Consider the following 26,048-nt stretch of genomic DNA (forward strand, 5'->3'; position numbering starts at 1 on the left):
ACCAGGTCCTGGGGTGGCTGTTGGCGTGCCCTGGTGCTTGAACCCCGGGAGATGCTAAACTGCTCCCCCGCAGATGCCTCTGGTCTGGCTGCTACCCGCTCTGTACCGCAATCTGCACCCAAAGCCCCCAGCCTGCTAACACCCAGGTTTCGTCTCTGTGGCCGGCTTCCCCGGCAATGAGCTGAGACGCAAAATGGGCCCAGATGGTCCTCTGAGTTGCTGCACAAGCCTGCCTTACTGTCAGAGAGGCTCTGGGGCCCGTGGAGAGCCGAAGCCTCACGCTCTTTAAAAATCATGATCCTGGTGGCTAGCTGGGACCGACAGCTAAAGGACGTGGAGGAAGTTCCCCAAAGATATTTCAAGATGAGCTCGTCATGTTCTGAGAAGCTGAATCCACCCAAGAGTGGAATCAGCTGGGTCTCCATCCTCGACATCGTCATGACTCAACGAGCTGGCAGATGGCAGCAGTGGTGGAAGCAGAGAAAGCCCACATCTCTAGACGTGATGTCCAACACGACAGCCGGGGCCACCTGTGACCAGAGGCTGCCGCCCTGGGTGGCACAGACTAAAGTACCCCTCTATCCCTGCCGAGGGTTCTATTGGGCGGTGCTGCTCTAGACCTTTTATTTAGTCATTGATTTGTGTGCCATCAAATATTTGAGTCCCGACCAGCCAGGCGCCAGCATGCTAGGCATTAGGTCAGGTTCTGCAATTACAGGGTCTAACGGGGGAGGCTGGGGAGGGTGTCAGAGATGTGATGGTCTCCCTGACCTCAAAGGTTGAGCCGCGGGTCATGGTGGAGTCGGGGTGGGCAGACAGGAGTGTTCCCAGGAAGAAGCGTAGCATCTGCAGGGTGGCAGCAGCCCCCTCCCTTCGTGCCTCGGGGCCCCAGCTCCATGCAGTCCAGCCTGGGGGCTGCGTTCCTTTCCTGAGCCACCTGCCCCACTCCCCAGAGGGTGGCCTGCTTGAGCCTCAGTTTCCTCATTTGCAGGACGGGAGTGAGATCCATCGCGCAGAGTTATTTTAAGTAGCAAATCAAGTGTAGCATAGAGAGGCGTGTTGCACAGTGTGTGACACGCGTTCAAAGCTCACACGTGCTAGCTCACGTTTCCCTTTGTCAGGCCAAGGCCGGAGGTCCTGAGGAAGCGCCGTCTCCTAGGCTCTGTGCCCGGGCCCCGGCTACAGAGGGTGCCCCCGGCCCCCGGCCTCCCGCCTGTGCCCAGCCAGCCTGCTGCTGTGCCCTGCAGCTATTTCCAGCCCACGGCCGGGCTGCTCTGCTCTTCCTGCCTTTGTCTTGCAGCAGGTGGTTCTCATTACCGCCCAGCGAGGTGGCGGCCGTGAACGTGCTGGCATGTGCCGCGTGAGTCTCTGGCCACGTGTCCCGTGCCTGGGGGCTGTGGGCCAGCTCCGCTAGTTGTGAGGCCTGGAATCTTCTCTGGGATGCAGCCGAGTGACGGGGAAAGGTCGTGGGCTTTAGGACCGCAGCCCAGATCCTTGGAGGCCCGGCTGGTCACTGGCAGCAGCCCCCTGCTGGCCAGGCTCCTATCTGTCCTATCTGTCTCTCACTGCGGTCTCCCCGTCTGTTGTCGCAGGCCCGTGCACCCAACACACCTGTCCGCGGTGGGCTGCTAACACAGGGGAAGCAAGGAGAAGACACACAAAAATCCCTCTCCTGGGCCACACAGACAATGAACACAGTCGAGCGGGGGCAGGGGAGTCAGCGAGCGGCTTGGGGAGAGGGCGGCCACTGCAGCCTCCACTGCAGCAAACGTAAGCAGAGGCTAAGAACGTGGAGGAGGTGAAGGGTTTTCTGCCAAAGCTATGAATTTTTCCAGCCTGCATTCCTTCCCTGAGCCACAAGCTGTGCCCAGGAATGATGTCTGAGAAAATGAATGGGCAGTGTGTCAGAAGCTGAGACTTTCTTGGCTGGCCCTGGCCAGCAGTTGGTGTCACCTTGCCCCAGGGTGGCTTCTGAGTGGCAGCAGAACAGAGGCTGTAGCTGAGCACACGCGCTGGCCTTCCTGGCCGGGGGTCTGATCCCAGGACTCAGGAAACAAAAGGATGTCTGCAGCATGGCAAGGAAATCTTAATGAGCGCTAGGAACGGAAACAGTGGGGGTGAGGTTTTAATTAGCGGAAGGGACAGTCTGCCCGTTCTCATCATGACCCAAAGGCGGGTCGCCACTGGCCACGAGCATCCAACATCACTCACTTCTGGACCCGATGCCTTCACCGAAAAGCCAGCTGGGTAGACGCCCTCCTCTCTCCCTCACTCTCACCTCCTGGGCGTCTGGTGCTTCTTTCCATTGACATCCAGACGCTCAGATCATAGCCTCTTCCCAGCACCCTTAGGCGCCATCAGTCCAGCCGACGGACCCTTCTCCTTCATCTTTTTTATCTCCAGCTCCGTCTCAACAAGCCCCAAGCCCTCTTCCCTGCAGTCCTTTCCTATGCGGAGGCCAGGCCCACAGCCCGTCGCCCATTTATCAATGCATTCCAACTGTAACTCAGGTATTGATCTGTGTTTGTTGGGTTTTTCCTATAAACTCGGGTTGTAAAGATTTCATTAGCCTGCCTCACAGTCATTACATCAAGTAATAGGAAACATCCATCTTCCCCAGGCTTCACTTCTGCACCCAATGGAGATCAGTTTGAAGAGTGTTAATCAAGCTATGAAAATCACTGGCAGCTCATTCCCTTATGATGAAAAAGCTGGTTTGCAGTGTCACTGGGCAGTGGAGTCCTGGCACCTTAGACACCTACCCCGATTATGGGCTGTGTGGCTTCCTGCTTAGGGAGAAATTCTTTTATTTTTTATTATTTTTAATCTTTTTTTGGCCTCATGCCCATATGCAAATCTCATTCTTTGGTTTAGCGTGATTCTCCAAGTCGTGTGCGGCTAGAAGACGGTGCAGGCAGGCTGGGCTTCTCTGCAGGCCGTGGGCAGATGGAGGGTTGTTGGTCACTGCCGTGGATCCCTGCCACAGCCAGACCTGTGCAGCGGCGGGAAGGGAGTCCGCCAAAGGGCGTCCTGTGTGCAACGGGAGCTCAGCTACAACCGACGCGTCCACCTGCTCTGCTCCGTCCACCCAGGAGCTGTTCTAGGGGCAGCTCAGTTCTTCGGAGACCGTTCTGGCTGCCCTGGGGTGAGTGGAGGCAGGGGCAGGGGGTGTGGCGAGATGAGAAACGGGGACCAGTGAGGAGGCCATCGCAGTGCACAGGTCAGGGGTGGAGGCGGTCAGGGCCGAGGCAGCAGGAGTAGGGATGCTGGGAAGGGCCAGGAAATGTGCTAGAAAACTTAGCGACACGTATCTAGTTCCACTACAGCTCTGTGAGATAAGAATTACCCACCCATTTTCCAGATGAGGAAACTGAGGTGCAAAGAACTTAAGAAACACCTCTGCTCGCAAAGTTTCCTAACCGAGCTTCTCTCCAGATTACAACTTGGGTGGTTCCTCTACAGCCGTGATGGGAGTGTTTGTTTGATAGGAAGGGCTGGAAGGGGCTGATGAAGGATACAGTGGTAAATGTCTATTGTGAAAACAGAACCATCTGAATCTCCTTAATCATTATCCATAGCTCACACAGGGATCTGCTCCCCCCAAATTCCCTGCATTCTTCTCTTTCTGACTTCAGCTTTATTGTTTACTGCTCAGGTCTTTGAAATACCTCAAACAGCAGAGGAAAGAGCTTCTCCCCCCGGGCTGTCAGAGGGGGAGCCTGAAGCAGTACACAATAAGCATGGAAGTTTTTGGAAGTCACCTGTTTTATGTTAAAAATTTATGTGGATATTGTACTCTGCTTCACAGTGAGTTCATGTTTGTTTTAATGTTTAAAACCATTTTTTTAAAAAAATTGCAGTCAAGTACTGCCACTTGAAGGCACAGGATAACAAAGGTTTACCTTCCTGAATCATCTATTATAATATCACAGGTACTTTGTATTGTCACTTACTCAGCGCCAGGCACGGTTCTGAGCGTGTTACTTGAGTGACTGCCCGGTGAGGTTTCGTTATCTCCATCCCCAGATGAGGAGGTGGGTGCTCAGAGAAGGTGGTGACTTACCCAAGGACACATAGTACGCGACAGAGTCAGGATTTGAACCGGATATATTTGTTCCAATACCTTGCAAGAGGCCACTGCTGATACCCCTGGGGTTTGGTAGCCCAGCTTGGAAAGTGGAACAGGGTGGTATCTGAAAGTTCATGCAGAAAAATGTCATGTTTACAGTTCAGGTGGACTGGCTCCAAAGCACACCCAGTCTTCAGTTCTGTGGGGTCTTGGGGAGGACGGTGGCAGAGGGGAAGCTGAGAAGAGGAAGCTGATGCGATTTGGGAACTGGCCACTGGAGGTTGGCCGACCTGTGCAAGGTCCCACTAGGGCTCAGGGCAGTGGCTGGCCCCTGGGCTTCTGGGCTTTCCGGGCACAGGGGACCATCAACCTGCAGCAGGACCCGACTTGGTGCTGGGGAACTGCGGTCCATTTTCAGCCATTGCTGAAGGGGGTTTGTAAGAAAGAGCAGGCACAAAACCCAGTTAAGCAGCAGCTCCAAGAGGGACACCGGTACGTCCAGGTCTCCAGAGTGAACCGTGTGTAGGAAGCTGCAACTTGGTGGGCGCCTGAGGGCTGCAGGCCTGTCCTGAGTCCATCGATCATTCAAAGGTTTCTGCAGACCCTACCAGCCCACAGGTCTGAGCTTGCGGTGTCCTGCCTTCTCTAGGTGTGGCATAGGAGGGGAGGAGGGAAGAATGCACTAACGTTAGGATGAATGCGTGGCAACAGCTGAGAGATGGCTGAGACAGACGGCAACTGACATCACCTAAAATCCTGTCCTGTTTTACAGCAGAGAAGGGGTCTACACAGCCTTCCCTGTAACCATCAAGGGTTAAAATCCTGTTCCCTGTGGTCTAGCCCTCCTGCAATTCTAATTTAAATTGCAGTGTGCTACTGTAGCAGTTCAATTCCTGATTACATTTCTGACAAGTGAAACAGCCCCAAACTAAGTCTCCAAATAATAGTGTTCACGTGTTAAATACTTTTTTTTAAGATGGAAAGAATCATGCCCCAAACCCATGACAGGTGGTCATCTTCTTCCTTTTCTCCCAAAATTCTGAGCTGATTCATGGGAGTGAAATAGGATCAGAGACAGAGGAGACCTTGTTTAAGGGGGTCTCCCTATTTCTGACTGATCACTTGACATTTTCCCATCTCTCGTTCCCTGCTCTCTTCCAGGCCAGGGAAAAATTCAGTTTGGGTCATTTTCACCCAATGTAACAAGAGGCCAAGAATCATGCAAAGAAGGGAATGAGTTCAGTTGCAAACTCAGGGCTAGAAGCACAGTCTCATTGCAAATCCAAAATCAGTTAAGAGGCGGGAAGCAAAGGCTAAGGGTAAATTGTCAATAATCATCCTGGGAAAAAGGTTAATCTGGAGCTTCAGGGACCCTGCATGAGGACTGACATCATTCAGGACCTGTTCAATATGGTAAAAGACAGTGATCTCCCAGGGAGACAGGGGCACCTGGTTCCGTAACAGATGGGGGAATGGTTGGAGGGAAGAGAAATGTCTAGTAAATCACATATTACTATTCATTAATTAACATTTTCTGAGTTCATCTCCTTTGCCAGACGCTGTACTAACTATTTTGTGTATATTTTCATGTGATTTAAAACCTTAAAAGCATTGTGGGGAAGGAACTTTTTCCTGTTTTAAAAATAAGGGAAGTGGGACTCAAAAGATAAGTGAATTGCCCAAGATCACACAGCTAAGATGTGCTGGAATAGGGACTTCAGCTCAGGTATATGTAACTTACAGATCCTTAAGTCTTAACCATCACTTTTTATTGTCTCTTTCCACTACTGGTAATAACTCTGCTATTGTTGTGTTGAGTTCAGAGTTAAACCTTAGATTATTTCAAATTTCATACATGAGCAGCTTGGGTTTCCTACTTGGCTGTGACTTCCATCAGGAAAAGACAGTTTTATGCCCCTCTAATATTCCCCCAAATGAAAAAAAAATGTTCAAGTATAATAATTTGCTTTTCACAGTACTTTTTAATCTTCAGAACATTTCTGCATACGTATATTTTCTCACTGCATCCCTTTGTGAAGTATTCTATTATTGTCTTTAGTCTGCAGGTGAGCAGAGACATGAGGATTTTACAACGTGCATCAGTCAGCCAGTGGGAGAAAAAGAACTGACCTCTTGCTCATTTTCCTTCTAGGCCAATGTTCTTTTATGTCAGGCACTGCTAACTGCCTTCCTAAAAGCCAGTTCTCCTTGCCAACAGGCAGAAGCTCACCCCACATTTGTTTAGGGGATCCTTTGATTTTAGGAAATGTGAGCTCAGCCTCTAATCCAGAGGTGGACATTAATTCCATTTTAGTCAAAGGGATGTAAAAGGGAAGGGTTTTCCGTCCTGGTAAGAGAAATGCCCTGTGCTGCTCCATGCTTCCTAACTGGAATGTAGGACTTGATTCCTGGTGCTGCTGCAGCCATCTTATGACACTGAGGAGATGAACAGAATTACATACAGGCTGAATTGAGCCCTGACATCACTGAGCTGCTGAACCAACATGAGCCACTGCCTACCACCACGTCTTTGTTATAACAAAGTATAAAATAAAGCTCTGTCACTTGTAACTGAGAGTTCCTACTGATGCTACCTTCTACTGCACCACTGAAATGGTACTCAGCTGAAGTGTGTTTGGAAAGAGACCTATAAACGTGCTTTGTACAACACAGCCAGTAAACAAATTCACTATGTGAATGCAAGTGTCATCGTTATTGTTACCATTTTATTTTAAACGCTTGCTGGTATGATTTTGTATTTGCATTTGGATTCCTAGAACCCAAATTCCCCACCACAGAGAGTGAATATACTTTACTGAGAATAAAAGCTGCCCTGGTCAATTGTTACTGAGTGAGGTGTTGGGCCTGTGACTTGAACTGTTACTGTAGGCAAGTCTTTCTTGGCCTCAGTTTCACTTTCTTTATACAAATACAGCAAAGTCTACTCTCTCCGCTCAGAGTTTAGTGTGAAGATGAAATAGAGACAGGAGAGGGAATTAGAGGAACAACAGGAAGGGGCATGCAGCACTTGTTAAAATGATTACTGTGTTCTTGTGTTGTGTTTGGCATTTTACCTGTGAAATCTCATCAACTGAGGACCTTACAAGGTAAGTATCATCCTCTCTGAATATTGAGGGACATGGGGGGTATGACCGGGAAAACTCAGATGTCTTGACTAATCCCACACCCACCAGGGATGTAAGGTGGGTATATAATGTGGGATGGGGACAATGGTCCTTGTCACCTATAAGAGCTTCAGGATATCAAGCAGTCTGGGAGAACCTCTCTTAGGCCGGTGTACTAGGTCACAAGGAACAAAGTCAATGGAATTGATTTCTTGGGTTGACCAAATGGGAGTTGTCTAATCTTGATGGTGACAGTGTGTTGAATTATAGGCATAAAAGGAATTTGGAGGGAGAGTGAGCTCTGCCCTCCAGCTCTGTACAGTCAACAGTGACATGGAAGCCAGAATTCAGCTTTTTCCCCTCTAAGGACAAAAACGTTTAGCCAGAGGAAGCTGCAAAATGTGGCCGGCACAAGCAGAGGGAAGATTGCTCAGAGTACAGAGAGAAGAGAAAAGTCAGAGAAAATAGCATTTATGTGGAGTAACCTTCCAGAGCCAAGCAATGAGGGAAGGAGCCCAGCCAGGGTGCTCACTCCCAGCCCTCCAGACTCACCCCCAGATACCACGCAGCCTTGCATCAGTTCCACAGCCATAGAGAGAAGAGTGCGTAGAACTTCCTTAGGGACCATTGCAGGCTGATTCCTAGATGAGTAAAACTCACCTCCTGCCCTCAAGGTACTCAGTGTCTATATGGAGCCTGCAAGAGGTAAACCCATAAGTATCAACTGTGACAAGCATGGCATTGACCTTATGATTTGTAGATGGAGTCTCCGGACTTTGCTTACTCCTTTATTTTAATCAATACTTCTTTCTGAAGGACTGAGATATATTTAGTTTTAAATGAAATGTGGAGTTCCTCAAATAAGGCATACTATTACTGAAATTTAATTCATGTATATAAAGCATTGAATGCACTGACTATTACATAGTAAGGAGATTGGTGGTAAAAATTTGGGTCTCCAGAGCCAGAGTGCCTGAGTTCCATCCCACCTCCTCCACTTACTAGCTGTGTGATCCTGGTCTGACCATGGGCCTCTCTGGGCCTTGATTTCCTCATCTGTAAAGTAGAATAGTAATTGAACCCACCTACTAAGTGGTACAGAGTTAACATGTGTGATGTTCTTCAAATGTGCCTGGCAGATAGTATGTGCTCAGGAAATTTTAGCCTTTAATAGGAATGGTAGCAAGGAGTCACAGTAGTAAGAGTGAGTTGGAGCTGGAAAAGCAGAAATAGATGCCATTGGCAGGTGATTAATTATCCACTGGGAAGACCCAGAGGGTGAGAAGAACACAGGCTACGGGAAGACTGTCTTGCTGACTGGAATGGCTATGATTGGATAAAGGCTTGAAAAACTCTTAAATTCTCAATTCTTCTCAGATTTACTTCTGGCCAGGGCAGACCACTATGCTTCCAATAAACTCCAGGAAGAAGAAAAAAAAAAAAGGAAAAGGAAACCATTGTGGAGAACACAATTTACTGAATTTCTCCAACCTCAACATTAAGTTAAAGCGAATTCACGGTAGGGGCAAGTACTCTGATGTAATCTGAAGTGACTTTTCTGTTTGATATAAAGCCATAGAAAATGCACAGGGACAGTTTAAAGAACAAGCAAGGTTAGTGAGCTGCATTAAAATGGGAATGAAAAATAACCCAGAAAATGCTATTTATTGTAAAAATTGCTGGCGTGCTTAGAGCTGCTTTGATCATCTTTGCCTCAAAGAAAGCAGAGCCAACAAAGTGAAGTTTCAGAAAAGGGTAGCAAAATGATCAGAGGCATAATGGGTGAAAAGAGGTCTTTATCCCTAGAAGGAAAGAAACAATTGGGAAAAAATTCTTTGGCTTAATAGAGATCTATTGGATAATGAATGGCGAGTAGTGGCCATTCAGGTGCTGCCCTCTCCCCTGTCCCAAATCACACGAATGAGAAGAGGAATTTAAAAGGCTTGAAAATAGATAAATGGCCACCATAAGTTTAAAGCCTCAACCGGGGGAACTGGCAGCCTCGGGGCATTTTTGAAGCAAACAATGGAGTGGCTTTCTAAGAAGATCAAAAGTTTTGCTCCTATCCAATAGCAACTCATCATCCAAGGGTGTTTGCTGAAAAACAGAGGGGCAATGGCCTGCACCAGACCCCCTGCAACAGAGAAAGCTTTCCCTGTGGATGTCCACAGGGATAGTCTGTTGAAATGGAAACAGAGAAAAAGAAAGACTGAATTTATTTCCCTCTGGGACTTGGAAAATGCAATGGGATGGAGTTGAAGAGACACTTTCAGATCTTAGATGATGTGAGGATACCCTCCAAGTATTCGACCCCCACCCCTTCCTCAAGGAAGAAGGAATTCCATCTGGGCCTTATCACTCAGTGTTGATCCAGGACCAGCTGCAGCACCTCCCCAAGGAGCCTGTTAAAAATGTAGAATCCTGGCCCCATCCCAGTTCCCAGAATCAATCTGCATTGTAACGAAATTCACTGGTGATCTGCCCACACGGCAAAGTCTGAGGGTCTACTATGGTCTCAGGATATTCAGAGAAAGGATGAGGTAAGTGCAACCCCAATGGTGCGATCTCTCACTGTGGGGACAGCCAGTTATCTTATCTCCACGAGATTCCACCCATCCCCAAACTAGGAACTGACTTCCTAGGCATGCTAAATTAGATAATGCATTTAAAGCATTAGGAAATGGATCTGACATGTAATAAAGAGAATTCAAAAAGTATTAGTGAACTTGTCGGTTATTGTTGGTATGTATAATCGTCCAACCACCAAGCAATGAGAAGACAGGCTCAAGAATGAGCTATGTGGCGCAGTGGTTGAGAGTCCACCTGCCGATGCAGGGGACACGGGTTCGTGCCCCGGTCTGGGAGGATCCCACATGCCTCGGAGCGGCTGGGCCCGTGAGCCATGGCCGCTGAGCCTGCGCGTCTGGAGCCTGTGCTCCACAACGGGAGAGGCCACAGCAGTGAGAGGCCCGCGTACCACAAAAAAAAAAAAAAAAAAAAAGAATGAGCTATAGTGTTGCAAGAATGGAGAAACTGTCCAGGAAGTAAGAAAGAGACAAGGACGGTGACTCAACATCCCAACTGTGAGTGAGACATGTAAGAGGTGGAGCAGAAGACAACGGAAACTTGCTACCCTGCTCCAGAGTGTGTAAGTGGCTTTATATAAAGCCTAGCTGTGAACAGGCTTGAGAGACAGGTAAATGGGTTACAAGTTCATTAAGAAAAACAATGCATGGCTCTTGTGAGTCTATGTGTATGTTTTTTTCTTGGTCATTTACCAAACATTTTGGTATTGTTTGATTTGTTACTGAAGTTGTTCATTAAAGTAAATTGGTCGCTTTAAACTCTTCTAAATAAGTATTATTTTACTTTTTAATTAAAAAAAAAATGACTGCATAGTAGACCCAGAATTTCTCACTCACTTTACCAAAGCACGATTCAGCTTGAGGCTCAAGTTATTCTTGTAGCAGTTACACAATCCCAGTATTATCAGGAAGAAATAACTCAGTAATGGTGATGGTAAAATGGAGAAAGGCATAGATTTTCACCAGCCTCAAATGCCCAAAAATAATGGCAAGGGTGTATCACAATAGTAAAAAGGATGTAAACTGTGGGTAGTGTTTACGTTAAGGAGAATTCTGGGAGAAGATGCAATTCGAGTTTGGAGGGAAAGCAGCCAGACGACCTGAGGGCAGTCTCTTGCTGTCCCTGTGCCCACAGCTTGACCTGGGCACCGAGTGTGCCATCTGTGACAGAGTCCTTGTGATCTCTTAGCTCACCCTCTCCCAATTTAGATGCTCTGGAGTGGACATCCCTCCCATCCCCAGCCTTATCCTTCATCTAATTAACAGCATGGGTAATAAACAGCCACCCGTTATCCACAGACAGGCAGACAGGTGTACACCCTTGTCAAAGGTCTTGGCTAAATCATCTGGATTGTTTCTAATAACAATGGTAACGACCCTCTGCATTAGCTTCAGGTTGTAAAACATCTTTCCTTGATGTTTGTTCAATATTTTCATGAGAACTAGAAACACCTATTACAGACTCTAGGATACTAACGGGCCCCTGGAACCATTACTATAATTCGTGCTGGAGGCTCAGCTGAAGCCACAAATACATGGATTCCTGCTCCATCATTGCCCAGAAAGAGAGAAATGCAGTCCTGAGCCGTCACTGTCACTGTCCAGAATATTTCTCCCAAGGAATATATACAGACCCACAACAGAAAAATGTAGGTTCCTAAATAGATTTGTGTGGTTCAGTAACTTTCTAAAGAGAATGGTCAGTAGGCTACCTAGGTGAGTCTTGAAGCTCAACTGCCTACTCTGGTACTGAATTATGTATTTTATCAACATGTAGATATGCAGGAGGACAAATAACAGAACAACTTCACAGATCAGGAATGGATTAACCAATGAAAGACTTTACAAATAGCCAGGAGCCTATATAGGGAGTATTAAGGAACCATTAAAATTATTTCCTTTATAAAGGAATGTGTTCCCTGTAACCATGCTTAGCAGCCCTGAGATTACAAAGGATCCAGGAAGAAGAGCAGAAAAGATAACCCCTTGAGAAGTTTTCTCTCAGAAAAATAAACAAATACCTTCTGCTTGTTCATTCAAAGTCTCTTTGAACTTAGGAGAGAACTTAATTCATAACTGGACTTTTCAGAAGGCAGAACTTTTGAGTTCTAGTTCTTGTTCTCATTGGGTCCAAATTTCTCTTGCTATATCCATAAATAACATTCTAAATAGCTGTCAAATCTATATAATCTTATGAAATTTGCACATGCTGTAACCTGTGGGGTGGAAAGTAGCTGCGATGTCTTTCCCCTCCTTCAGCCTAGACCTCTCGACCCGTATCCCATGTCTGTAACTGTCTACCATAAGTCTGCCCTTGGGTTGTCTTATATCACCCAATGTTATCTAACTTAAAACAGAACTCATAACCTTCCCTGCCTCTTCCTATGTGTCTCCATTCCAAACACCTCAAATCTGCTCTCAATGACTGACTGTTATCAGTGATACCGTGATACACAGTCTAAAACTGTTTTGCTATTTATAATCCTTCCCTCTTTGTCCTTAAATCTAATTTACTATTTGGAAACATTTCTTTTTTTATGCATTGTTCATCACAATTACTCTTCCCCTCTATTCCCAACATTCATTCACTTATTCATTCATTTACTAAATATTTGGGGGGCATCTATTACATTCAGGTCTCAGTCAGAACCTTTGAAGGGTTGGACCCTAGAAGTGAGAAAGACTCAGAAGGTGGCTTCACAGTCTAGGACCCTGCCTTTTGTTAGCTCACTCTCTGATTGGATGGATGTGGTCTATTTCTACTCTAGTTGGCTGCCAGAGAGTAAGGTGAACTACTCTGCAGAAAGATCACATCATCCAGAGCCTCTCTAGTCCTTTATATTCCAGGTCTAGAATTAAAAACATATATTATCAGACACATTAAAATACAAGCCAAAAGGAAAAGAGACAGTAGAAAACTGTCACAGGGGATACTGACTTGGGTTTTCAGAAATGAACTCTAAATAGCTGTAACTAATATGTTTAAGAAAATGAACGACTGGATGGAGAATTGTGCCAGAAAGCACCACATACATAAACATATCAAACAGAAATTCTTAAACTGGAAAAAAAAAGCCCTGAAATTATAAATCCAACAGAGGAATTTCACAGCAGATTAGTTCTATTTCTAACTAGCTTTATGAGACCAACGTAACTTTTGTTGCCAAAATATGACAAAAACATTACAAAAAAAAAGTAAAAACCACCTCTTTCAAAATCAGTTTTGAAAAATCAAAACAAAATGATCAATATAATTTAGCACATATGTAAATTAAATGAAAAAAATCTGTTAACATTTCATTAGATGCAGAACACTTGATAACATCCAACAACAATTTATGATATAAAATTTTTTTAACTGTTGCCAAAATAGAAATATAAAGGCGATTCCTTAATTTGATAACAATTATCAACAACAACAAAGTTACAGCAATAATATTTAATGAAAGTTTGAAGACTTTTCTTTGGGACCAAAAACAAGACACGGATAACCATTATCACTACTTTTTTTCAAAGTTATATTGGAACTCATAGCCTGTGCAATAAGGCAAGAAAAAGAGGGGTATCATGATTGGAAAGAAAAAAAAAAAGAACCTTCCGTATTTACAGATGGCATGCTGGTGAGCCTAGAAAATTTTAAAATAATCTATGGAGAACAACTGCTAGAATTAATAAGCAGATTTTTCAGGGTCATTGGACATAAGTTAATTATATAAAAACAGTTATATTTCTATATACTATCAACAAACAATGAAATTATGAAAATTGCAAAACTTGTCATTTACAACTTTGTATAACATCAAACACCGAGGACTAATTTAACCAAAAGGTACACAGGCACAGAAAACTACAAATCATTCCTAAGAGAAATTAAAGAAATTCTAAACAAATGGAGAAATAAGGCATGGTATAGATGGTGATTCAATGATTCAATACTGTGAAAATGCTAAATCATTTCTAACTGATGCATAGATTCCAGGCAATCCTAATCAATATCCCAACAGTAATTTTCGGTGGAAACTGACCAACTGATACTAAAAGTACCAGAATACATAGGAATAAAAACAACCAAGGCTATCTGGAAAAATAAGAAAGTTGGCGCACTTGAATTACTAGATATCGTGACTCATTACAAAGCTATAAAACTACACTAATTAAGCAAGTAGAGTATTGTACAAGAACTATAGAGAACCAGAAAGAAATTCTCATAGATTGTGGAGTAGAAGGACGTGAGCTAACCCCCTCTCATGAAAACACCAAAATCGCAACTAACTGCTGAACAACCATCAACAAAAAACACTGGAACCTACCAAAAAAGCTATTCTATATCCAAAGACAAAGAAGAAGCCACAACCATATGGTAGGAGGAGTGCAACTGAGATAAAATCAGATCCCATACACGCTGGATGGGTGACCCAAAAACTGGAATAACTGCATTAAGAGAAATGTATGATCAGTCGTTACAAAGCCAATAAATAGGCTGTGTTAGGGAAAAGAAAGAAATCAATCAATCCTCATGTAGTCGTTTGGTTTACAAAAACGGTAATACTGTGGTGATGTGAAGAAAGGATAATCTTTTCAATAAGTAACATTGAATAAATTTAATATCAATGTGGGAAAAAACGAATTTTCTTTTACCCCCTACCTCACACCATATACAAAAGCAAATTTCAGATGGATTTCAGTTTCTAACGAAAATAAAAAACAATGTTTCTGGAAGACAAAAAGAACACTATCTATATTACCTTGATTTAGGCCGATTTCTTGAAAAGAACGTAAGTAATACTAGCCAAAAGAAAAAGACGGATAAAATGGACTTTGTTGAAATTAAGAATTTATGTTTTCATACCTAAGAAAGTAAAAACTTGTTAAAATTATGAATTCATGTTTTCATACCTAAGCAAAAACTTGTTAAAATTATGAATTTATGTTTTCATACCTAAGAAAGTAAAAATTTAAGTCATAGAATGGAAAGGAATATTTGCAATATATGTAACTGACAGAGGACTGGACTCATATCCAGAGTATATAAATAATAATTTTAGAAAAAAGACAAAATCGAGTATGTTAGGCCAGAGGGGAAGATGGCGGAAGAGTAAGACGTGGAGATCACCTTCCTCCCCACAGACACATCAGAAATACATCTACACGTGGAACAACTCCTAGGGAACACCCACTGAACGCTGGCAGAAGACCTCAGACCTCCCAAAAGGCAAGAAACCCCCCACGTACCTGGGTAGGGCAAAAGAAAAAAGAAAAAACAGAGACAAAAGAATAGGGACGGGACCCGCACCAGTGGGAGGGAGCCATGAAGGATAAAAGGTTTGCACACACTAGGCAGCCCCTTCGCGGGTGGAGACTGCGGGTGACGGAGGAGGGGAGCTTCGGAGCCGCGGAGGAGAGCACAGCAACGGGGTGCGGAGGGAAAAGCGGAGAGACTCCCGCACAGAGTATCAGGGCGGACCGGCACTCACCAGCCCGAGAGGCTTGTCTGCTCACCCGCCGGGGCGGGCGGGGCTGGGAGCTGAGGCTCGGGCTTCGGTCGGAGCGCAGGGAGAGGACTGGGGTTGGCGGCGTGAACACACCCTGAAAGGGGCTAGTGCACCACGGCTGGCCGGGAGGGAGTCCGGGGAAAAGTCAGGAGCTACCGAAGAGGCAAGAGACTTTTTCTTACCTCTTTGTTTCCTGGTGCGCGAGGAGAGGGGATTCAGAGCGCTGCTTAAAGGAGCTCCAGAGACGGGCGCGAGCCGTGGCTAACAGCGCGGACCCCAGAGACGGGCATGAGACGCTAAGGCTGCTGCTGCCGCCACCAAGAAGCCTGTGCGCGAGCACAGGTCACTGTCCACACACCCCTTCCGGGGAGCCTGTGCAGCCCGCCACGGCCAGGGTCCCGGGATCCAGGGACAACTTCCCCGGGAGAACGCACGGCGCGCCTCAGGCTCGTGCAACGTCACGCCGGCCTCTGCCGCAACGTCACGCCGCCTCTGACGCCGCAGGCCCGCCCCGCACGCCGTGCCCCTCCCTCCCCCCTCCCCCGGCCTGAGTGAGCCGGAAACCGCGAATCAGCTGCTCCTTTAACCCCGTCCCGTCTGATCGAAGAACAGACGCCCTCCGGCGACCTACACGCATATGCATGGCCAAATCCAAAGCTGAGCCCCGGGAGCTGTGAGAACAAAGTAGAGAAAGGGAAATCTCTCCCAGCAGCCTCAGAAGCAGCGGATTAAAGCTCCACAATCAACTTGATGTACCTGCACCTGTGGAATACCTGAATAGACAATGAATCATCCCAAATTGAGGAGGTGGACTGTGAAAGCAAGATTTATTATTTTTTCCTCTTTTCCTCTTTTTGTGAGTGTGTATGTGTATGCTTCTGGGTGAGATTTTGTCTGTGTAGCTTTGCTTCCACCATTTGTCCTAGGGTTCTATCCGTCCATTTTTTAAAAAAAATTTTTTCTTAATAATTATTTTTTAATTCAATAACTTTATTATATTTTACTTTATTTTATTTTACGTTATCTTCTTTCTTTCTTTCTTTTTTCCTTCCTTCCTTCCTTCCTCCCACTGTCCCTCCGTCCCTCCTTCCCTTCCTCCCTTCTTTCTTTCTTTCTTTCCTTCTTTTCTTCTTTCTTTCTTTGTTCCTTCCTTCCTTCCTTCTTTCCTTCCTTCCCTCCTTTCTTTCTTTCCTTCTTTCTACTTCTACTAATTCTTTCCCTCTACTATTTCTCCCTTTTATTCTGAGCCGTGTGGATGACAGGTACTTGGTGCTGCAGCCAGGAGTCAGTGCTGTGCCTCTGAGGTGGGAGAGCCAACTTCAGGACACTGGTCAACAAGAGACCTCCCAGCTCCACATAATATCAAATGGCGAAAATCTCCCCGAGATCTCCATCTCAACACCAGCACCCAGCTTCACTCAACGACGAGCAAGCTACAGTGCTGGACACCCTATGCCAAACAACTAGCAAGACAGGAACACAACCCCACCCATTAGCAGAGAGGCTGCCTAAAATCATAATAAGCCCACAGACACCCCAAAACACACCACCAGACATGCACCTGCCCACCAGAAAGACAAGATCCTGCCTCATCCACCAGAACACAGGCACTAGTCCCCTCCACCAAGAAGCCTACAAAACCCACTGAACCAACCTTAGCCACTGGGGATAGACATCAAAAACAACGGGAACTACAAACCTGCAGCCTGCAAAAAGGAGACCCCAAACACACAGTAAGATAAGCAAAATGAGAAGACAGAAAAACACACAGCAGATGAAGGAGCAAGATAAAAAGGCACCAGACCTAACAAATGAAGAGGGAATAGGCAGTCTACCTGAAAAAGAATTCAGTATAATGATAGTAAAGATGATCCAAAATCTTGGAAATAGAATAGAGAAAATGCAAGAAACATTTAACAAGGACCTAGAAGAACTAAAGATGAAACAAACAATGATGAACAACACAATAAATGAAATGAAAAATACTCTACATGGGATCAATAGCAGAATAACTGAGGCAGAAGAACGGGTAAGTGACCTGGAAGATAAAATAGTGGAAATAACTACTGCAGAGCAGAATAAAGAAAAAAGAATGAAAAGAACTGAGGACAGTCTGAGAGACCTCTGGGACAACATTAAATGCACCAACATTCGAATTATAGGGGTTCCAGAAGAAGGAGAGAAAAAGAAAGGGACTGAGAAAATATTTGAAGAGATTATAGTTGAAAACTTTCCTAATACGGGAAAGGAAATAGTTAATCAAGTCCAGGAAGCACAGAGAGTCCCATACAGGATAAATCCAAGGAGAAATATGCCAAGACACATATTAATCAAACTGTCAAAAATTAAATACAAAGAAAGCATATTAAAGGCAGCAAGGGAAAAACAACAAATAGTACACAAGGGAATCCCCATAAGGTTAACAGCTGATCTCTTAGCAGAAACTCTGCAAGCCAGAAGGGAGTGGCAGGACATACTGAAAGTGATGAAGGAGAAAAACCTGCAACCAAGATTACTCTACCCAGCAAGGATCTCATTCAGATTTGATGGAGAAATCAAAACCTTTACAGACACGCAAAATCTGAGAGAGTTCAGCACCACCAAACCAGCTTTACAACAAATGCTACAGGAACTTCTCTAGGCAAGAAACACAAGAGAAGGAAAAGACCTATAATGACGAACCCAAAACAATTTAGAAAATGGGAATAGGAACATACATATCGATAACTACCTTAAATGTAAATAGACTAAATGCTCCCACCAAAAGACACAGATTGGCTGAATGGATACAAAAACAAGACCCATATATATGCTGTCTACAAGAGACCCACTTCAGACCTAGAGACACATACAGACTGAAAGTAAGGGGACACAAAAAGATATTCCATGCAAATGGAAACCAAAAGAAAGCTGTAGTAGCAATTCTCATATCAGACAAAATAGACTTTAAAATAAAGACTATTAGAAGAGACAAAGCAGGACACTACATAATAATCAAGGGATCGATCCAACAAGAAGATATAACAACTGTAAGAAGAAGATATAACAACTGTAAATATTTATGCACCCAACACAGGAGCACCTCAATACATAAGACAAACACTAACAGCCATAAAAGGGGAAATGGACAGTAACACATTCATAGTAGGGGACTTTAACACCCCACTTTCACCCATGGACAGATCATCCAAAATGAAAATGAATAAGGAAACACAAGCTTTAAATGATACATTAAACAAGATGGACTTAATTGATATTTATAGGACACTCCATCCAAAAACAACAGAATACACATTTTTCTCAAGTGCTCATGGAACATTCTCCAGGATAGATCATATCTTGGGTCACAAATCAAGCCTTGGTAAATTTAAGAAAACTGAAATTGTATCAAGTATCTTTTCCGACCACAACGCCATGAGACTAGATATCAATTACAGGAAAAGATCTGTAAAAAATACAAACACATGGAGGCTAAACAATACACTACTTAATAATGAAGTGATCACTGAAGAAATCAAAGAGAAAATAAAAAAATACCTAGAAACAAATGACAGTGGAGACACGACGACCCAAAACCTATGGGATGCAGCAAAAGCAGTTCTAAGAGGGAAGCTTATAGCAATACAAGCCCACCTTAAGAAACAGGAAACATCTCGAATAAACAACCTAACCTTGCACCTAAAGCAATTAGAAAAAGAAGAACAAAAAAACCTCAAAGTTAGCAGAAGGAAAGAAATCATAAAAATCAAATCAGAAAAAAATGAAAAAGAAATGAAGGAAACAATAGCAAAGATCAATAAAACTAAAAGCTGGTTCTTTGAGAAGATAAACAAAATCGATAAACCATTAGCCAGACTCATCAAGAAAAAAAGGGAGAAGACTCAAATCAATAGAATTAGAAATGAAAAAGGAGAAGTAACAACTGACACTGCAGAAATACAAAAGATCATGAGAGATTACTACAAGCAATTCTATGCCAATAAAATGGACAACCTGGAAGAAATGGACAAATTCTTAGAAATGCACAACCTGCCAAGACTGAATCAGGAAGAAATAGAAAATGTGAACACAACAATCAAAAGCACTGAAATTGAAACTGTGATTAAAAATCTTCCAACAAACAAAAGCCCAGGACCAGATGGCTTCACAGGCGAATTCTATCAAACATTTAGAGAAGAGCTAACACCTATCCTTCTCAACCTCTTCCAAAATATAGCAGAGGGAGGAACACTCCCAAATTCATTCCACGAGGCCACCATCACCTTGATACCAAAACCAGACAAGGATGTCACAAAGAAAGAAAACTACAGGCCAATATCACTGATGAACATAGATGCAAAAATCCTCAACAAAATACTAGCAAACAGAATCCAACAGCACATTAAAAGGATCATACACCATGATCAAGTGGGGTTTATTCCAGGAATGCAGGGATTCTTCAATATATGCAAATCAATCAATGTGATAAACCATATTAACAAATTGAAGGAGAAAAACCATATGATCATCTCAACAGATGCAGAGAAAGCTTTTGACAAAATTCAACACCCATTTATGATAAAAACCCTGCAGCAAGTAGGCATAGAGGGAACTTTCCTCAACATAATAAAGGCCATATATGACAAACCCACAGCCAACGTCATCCTCAATGGTGAAAAACTGAAAGTATTTCCACTAAGATCAGGAACAAGACAAGGTTGCCCACTCTCACCACTCTTATTCAACATAGTTTTGGAAGTTTTAGCCACAGCAATCAGAGAAGAAAAGGAAATAAAAGGAATCCAAATCGGAAAAGAAGTAAACCTGTCACTGTTTGCAGATGACATGATACTATACATAGAGAATCCTAAAGATGCTACCAGAAAACTACTAGAGCTAATCAATGAATTTGGTACAGTTGCAGGATACAAAATTAATGCACAGAAATCTCTGGCATTCCTATACACTAATGATGAAAAATCTGAAAGTGAAATCAAGAAAACACTCCCATTTACCATTGCAACAAAAAGAATAAAATATCTAGGAATAAACCTACCTAAGGAGACAAAAGACCTATATGCAGAAAATTATAAGACACTGATGAGAGAAATTAAAGATAATACAAATAGATGGAGAGATATACCATTTTCTTGCATTGGAAGAATCAACATTGTGAAAATGACTCTACTACCCAAAGCAATCTACAGATTCAATGCAATCCCTATCAAACTACCACTGGCATTTTTCACAGAACTAGAACAAAAAATTTCACAATTTGTATGGAAACACAAAAGACCCCGAATTGCCAAAGCAATCTTGAGAATGCAAAACAGAGCTGGAGGAATCAGGCTCCCAGACTTCAGACTATACTACAAAGCTACAGTAATCAAGACAGTATGGTACTGGCACATTAAACAGAAAGATAGATCAATGGAACAGAACAGAAAGCCCACAGATAAACCCACGCACATATGGTCAACTTATCTTTGATAAAGGAGGCAGGAATGTACAGTGGAGAAAGGAAAGCCTCTTCAATAAGTGGTGCTGGCACAACTGGACAGGTACATGTAAAAGTATGAGATTAGATCACTCCCTAACACCATACACAAAAATAAGCTCAAAATGGATTAAAGACCTAAATATAAGGCCAGAAACTATCAAACTCTTAGAGGAAAATGTAGGCAGAACACTCTATGACATAAATCACAGCAAGATCCTTTTTGACCCACCTCCTAGAGAAAGGGAAATAAAAACAAAAATAAACAAATGGGACCTAATGAAACTTCAAAGCTTTTGCACAGCAAAGGAATCCATAAACAAGACCAAAAGACAACCCTCAGAATGGGAGAAAATATTTGCAAATGAAGCAACTGACAAAGGATTAATTTCCAAAATTTACAAGCAGCTCATGCAGCTCAATAACCAAAAAACAAACAACCCCATCCAAAAATGGGCAGAAGACCTAAATAGACATTTCTCCAAAGAAGATATACAGACTGCCAACAAACACATGAAAGAATGCTCAACATCATTAATCATTAGAGAAATGCAAATCAAAACTACAATGAGATATTATCTCACACCAGTCAGAATGGCCATCATCAAAAAATCTAGAAACAATAAATGCTGGAGAGGGTGTGGAGAAAAGGGTACCCTCTTGCACTGCTTGTGAGAATGTGAATTGGTACAGCCACTATGGAGAACAGTACGGAGGTTCCTTAAAAAACTACAAATAGAACTACCATATGACCCAGCAATCCCACTACTGGGCATATGCCCTGAGAAAACCATAATTCAAAAAGAGTCATGTACCAAAATGTTCATTGCACCTCTATTTACAACAGCCCGGAGATGGAAACAACCTAAGCGTCCATCATCGGATGAATGGATAAAGAAGATGTGGCACATATATACAATGGAATATTACTCAGCCATAAAAAGAAACGAAATTGAGCTATTTGTAATGAGGTGGATAGACCCAGAGTCTGTCATACAGAGTGAAGTAAGTCAGAAAGAGAAAGACAAATACCGTGTGCTAACACATATATATGGAATTTAAGGAAAAAAATGTCATGAAGAACCTAGGGGTAAGACACGAATAAAGACATAGACCTACTGGAGAACGGACTTGAGGATATGGGGAGGGGGAAGGGTAAGCTGTGACAAAGCGCGAGAGAGGCATGGACATGTATACACTACCAAATGTAAGGTAGATAGCCAGTGGGAAGCAGCCGCATAGCACAGGGAGATCGGCTCGGTGCTTTGTGACCGCCTGGAGGGGTGGGATAGGGAGGGTGGGAGGGAGGGAGACGCAAGAGGGAAGAGATATGGGAACATATGTATATGTATAAGTGATTCACTTTGTTATAAAGCAGAAACTAACACACCATTGTAAAGCAATTATACCCCAATAAAGATGTTAAAAAAAAAAAGACAAAATCTGAGTTAAAAATGGGCAAAATGTTTGAACAGACATTTTACAAAATATGATATCTAAGTGGCAATCATCACATAAGAAAGCATTCAAGTTAAGTAGTCATCAGGGAAACATGAATTTTAAAGCACTAAAATATCACCACATGGCTTACTTTGAAAAGACCAATAACACCAAGTATTGTTGATGAGATAAAGCAGCTAGAACTGACATCCAGTACTTGTGGGTGTGTAACTGATATAACCACTTTGGAAAACTGTTGCACATTATTTCCTGAAGGTGAATATATGACCTAGAAATTCCACTTTTAGGTGAATACCCAATAGAAATGTATACATATATGCACCAAAATACATGTATGAGAGTTTTCATAGCAAGTACTATTCATAGTAGAAACAAACTGGAAATAACTCAACTATCTAGTAACACTACAATATTTAGATCATGATATATTTATGGAATAGAATGCTACTCAGCAATGAGCATGAACAAACTTTTTCTGTATAAAAACACGGATGCATCCTACAGACGTGCTATAAAGCACTAGAAGTCAGATACAAAAGAATAAAAGGTATATGATTCCATTTATGTAGATTAACTGGATAGGCAAAACTAACTGATGTGGTAGAAGTCGGGATAGAGGTTAGCTCTGGAGCTCAGGCAAGTAAATAGGAAGGGACAGAAGGGGAGTCCTGCTTAATGTCCTCTTCTTTTCTCTGGATGTTGGTTCCACGGGAGTTTTGACTTTATGAAAACTAATTTATGTGTGCACTTTTGGTTTGTGCATTTTTCTTTATACATATTATACTTGAGTTAACAAATTTCTTAAAAGATGAGTTTCAGAGAGAAGATGGTGATTGACAATGTCTAAGATGTTAAAGGATTAAATGTACCAAAGACAGCAAATGAATATCATATGTTTTTTAAATAGAGGTTATTGATAATCCTGGAAAGAACAATTTTAGATTCCTCATACTAGATACGATCCTCTTCAACTCCTTCAATTTACTGCAGTGACCTTAGAGGTCTCCCTGACTTGAGTAACTCCCCAATTTTGATTCACCAAGAATTTTTACGCTAGACAAACCTCGTTAAAGACATCTTTGCAGTATGTAATTTCCCCAAGAAGGTAATGGTTTTCTATTTTCAGCTTTACCATATCTATATTTTTTCTTCCTAACATTAAGATTCCTCCAGCCTCTCACCACTCTCTATCTTGAAAACTTACTTTTTACTTCCTGTCATGCCTTTTCCACCTTAGTCTGGCTGATTTCTTTACCAAATTCCATGTTTCATGATCATCGCCACTCACATTTCATGATGACTATTATTGTTATTCGCCCATTTATGTTCAACCTTAATACTGTAAATACTGCGGAAATACCCAAATGCCTTCCATTCCTAGAGGAAGTCTCTGGTGTCTCTGGCTACTGAAGAAAAGAGCCCCGTTGCACAAAGACCTCAGGGCAAAAATATTTCAAGGGAAAAGTAGTCAGAAAACACTCCTCTTGTAACTAATCAAGTTTAGTTCCAGAAAGAGTTCATTACTAAGTAGCTCTGAACCCATGGTGTGACAGGGTTAACCAGGGGCAATTTCCAACCTGCAAATGATCCTCGTGAGCACTGGCTTTTTTCTAACGTTAGGGAGAGTATCTTTTGGCTTGAAATTCATCAACCCCATCTCCTCCAAAGACATCACCATCTTCCCCTTAAAACTTCATTTCCAAGGCGCTGTACACTGGATAATATTATCATCGTCCTTCTACTCACCCAAGTGCTGAGACCTTTCAGCTCACTATTCTCCTTCTTCACCTAATTACCTGTCAAATCCCCATGACTCTTAACTTAAATATATCTCTTGCACCCACTCTCCTTTTCAACCCCACTTTCTCTGAGTTGGTTTGGGTCCTTATTACCCTGTGCTTAAACTACTACAACAACTTCATACCTGAATCTTCTCTCTTCTGTATATTCCTTGATATTCTAGCTTCCAGAATGCCAGAAAAATCTTACTGGAAATAGTGCTCAAAAATATCCCATTGACCCCATATTACCTACAAAATAATACCAACGATAGAGCCAGGCATTGCGGTCCTACATGAACAATGCCCATCCCCTGTTGTTCTAGCTTTCCTCCCACCAGGCATTTTCTCTAGTGGCACTCTTCCCCAATACCCTACACTCAAGTACCTCCCCTACCTTTGCTCATGCTGTCTCTTCCCCCGAAGTGCCCTTAATTACCTCTAATTTATCTGTTCCCTTTTGTGTGTATGAAAGTCCTGGCCACCCCTCCAGGCATTATTAAAATTCTGCTCTCAAAAGTCTTCTCAGCTCTCCCATCCATGTTCATTTGGTTCTGTTCCCCTCCCCCATTTCCCCATGTTCTCTGATCGTGGTTTTATTCAAGCATCCATCATGGTCTGGCTTATATCTCAGGTACCTGTATGTGTCTGTCTCTCAAGTGAAGAAATATTGTCTTAATCACCTTTGTGCTTCTTCCTTCATTACCCTCTAGTCGGCAGGTGTTGATTGATTGTTAACTAGTCTATCTCTTAAGGCAATAGCCAGAATCATCACCTTCCTCGGGGTATGGGTATAGAAAAAGCAAAGCCAATCTAGGCATCAGGTCCCCTGGATATTGGGCTCCAGCTCTGCCACTAACTAATTTGCTGTGTGACTTTGGGTAGGTCATGTCCTGTTTCTGGTTCTCACGCTCTGAGCTATGAAAAGAAGGGCCTGGACTAGGTCAGCATTTCCAAAAAGCATGTTCCATGGAACACCGGTCCCGTAGGACATTCTCTCCACCAGAAAGGATGCAATGGTCAAATTGGGGAAATATCAAATAATATGTCTCCCTCATAGAAAATTGTGCTCTGCCAGTTTTTCAAATTGCAGGTCATGACCAATAAATTTGTCATGAAATTAAGTAGGTTTCAATGCACATTTTTTTAAAAAGAAATTAGAATAAAAGATATCAGAGGGCATCACACACAGTAAGGGTAAATACTGTTTCATAAAACTCTTGCTTAAGTTGTGTATGAGTGTGTGTGTTTACGTGCGTGTATCTTTCTTATTGGAGGTTTTGGCTTAACATGCTTTAGAAATACTGCAGTATACACCAACATCTTAAAAGCTCTGAATTACCTTGCTGTAAACCACCTATTTGATTCTTTCATCCCCGCCTTTTTCAAATGTAAACATTATATGCACAGACACACACAGGCAAACCTGACATACATTTATTGACAGGTTACAAGACATGATTGCTTGAAGAAACTCAAACCAGGAGTGAACATTGGTTTATATGATCTGAGAAGTCCTTCTGTCTCAAGCACACTGTGATTCTCTGAGTTGGGGGACAAACAGGTCAGAGCATCAAGAACTGTTACCTGCTCGAACGTGCTGGGTAAAGGCGCACGGGGAGGCTGAAGAGCTCCCTGCTTGTAGAGAGCTGGGAAATCTAGATTTTTCGCTCCCTTTCTCATTCTACTGTTAGAATATTTGTCTTTTGTTGTGTACACTTACACGCCAGGCTGCAAAAGAGGAACTGCCTCGGTGGGCCCGCTAACCAAGGCAAGGCTAACCCTTTGCGGGTGTAGAGGTATGACGGGCATGTCGGCATGAGACCAGCCCAGGGCACCGTGTCTGTCACTGATCGCCCTGCCTGCCTCCTGGCTCAGATGCTCCTTTGCCCATGTTTCCCAGAGCACAGCCAGGAGACGCCCCGGCAAAGCTCTTGCCTCCCCACGTGGTTTCCCCTGATAATGAAACCGGCTCAGCCCTTGAAGTGCTTTCTCAGCCACACAGAGATGCTGCTGGAGGTGGAAACATGAGAAGGCTTGAAACAAGCTCCTAGCTGCTGGC

The sequence above is a fragment of the Phocoena phocoena genome, chromosome 8 (genome assembly GCF_963924675.1).
Source record: "Phocoena phocoena chromosome 8, mPhoPho1.1, whole genome shotgun sequence".
Lineage (NCBI taxonomy): Eukaryota > Metazoa > Chordata > Mammalia > Artiodactyla > Phocoenidae > Phocoena > Phocoena phocoena.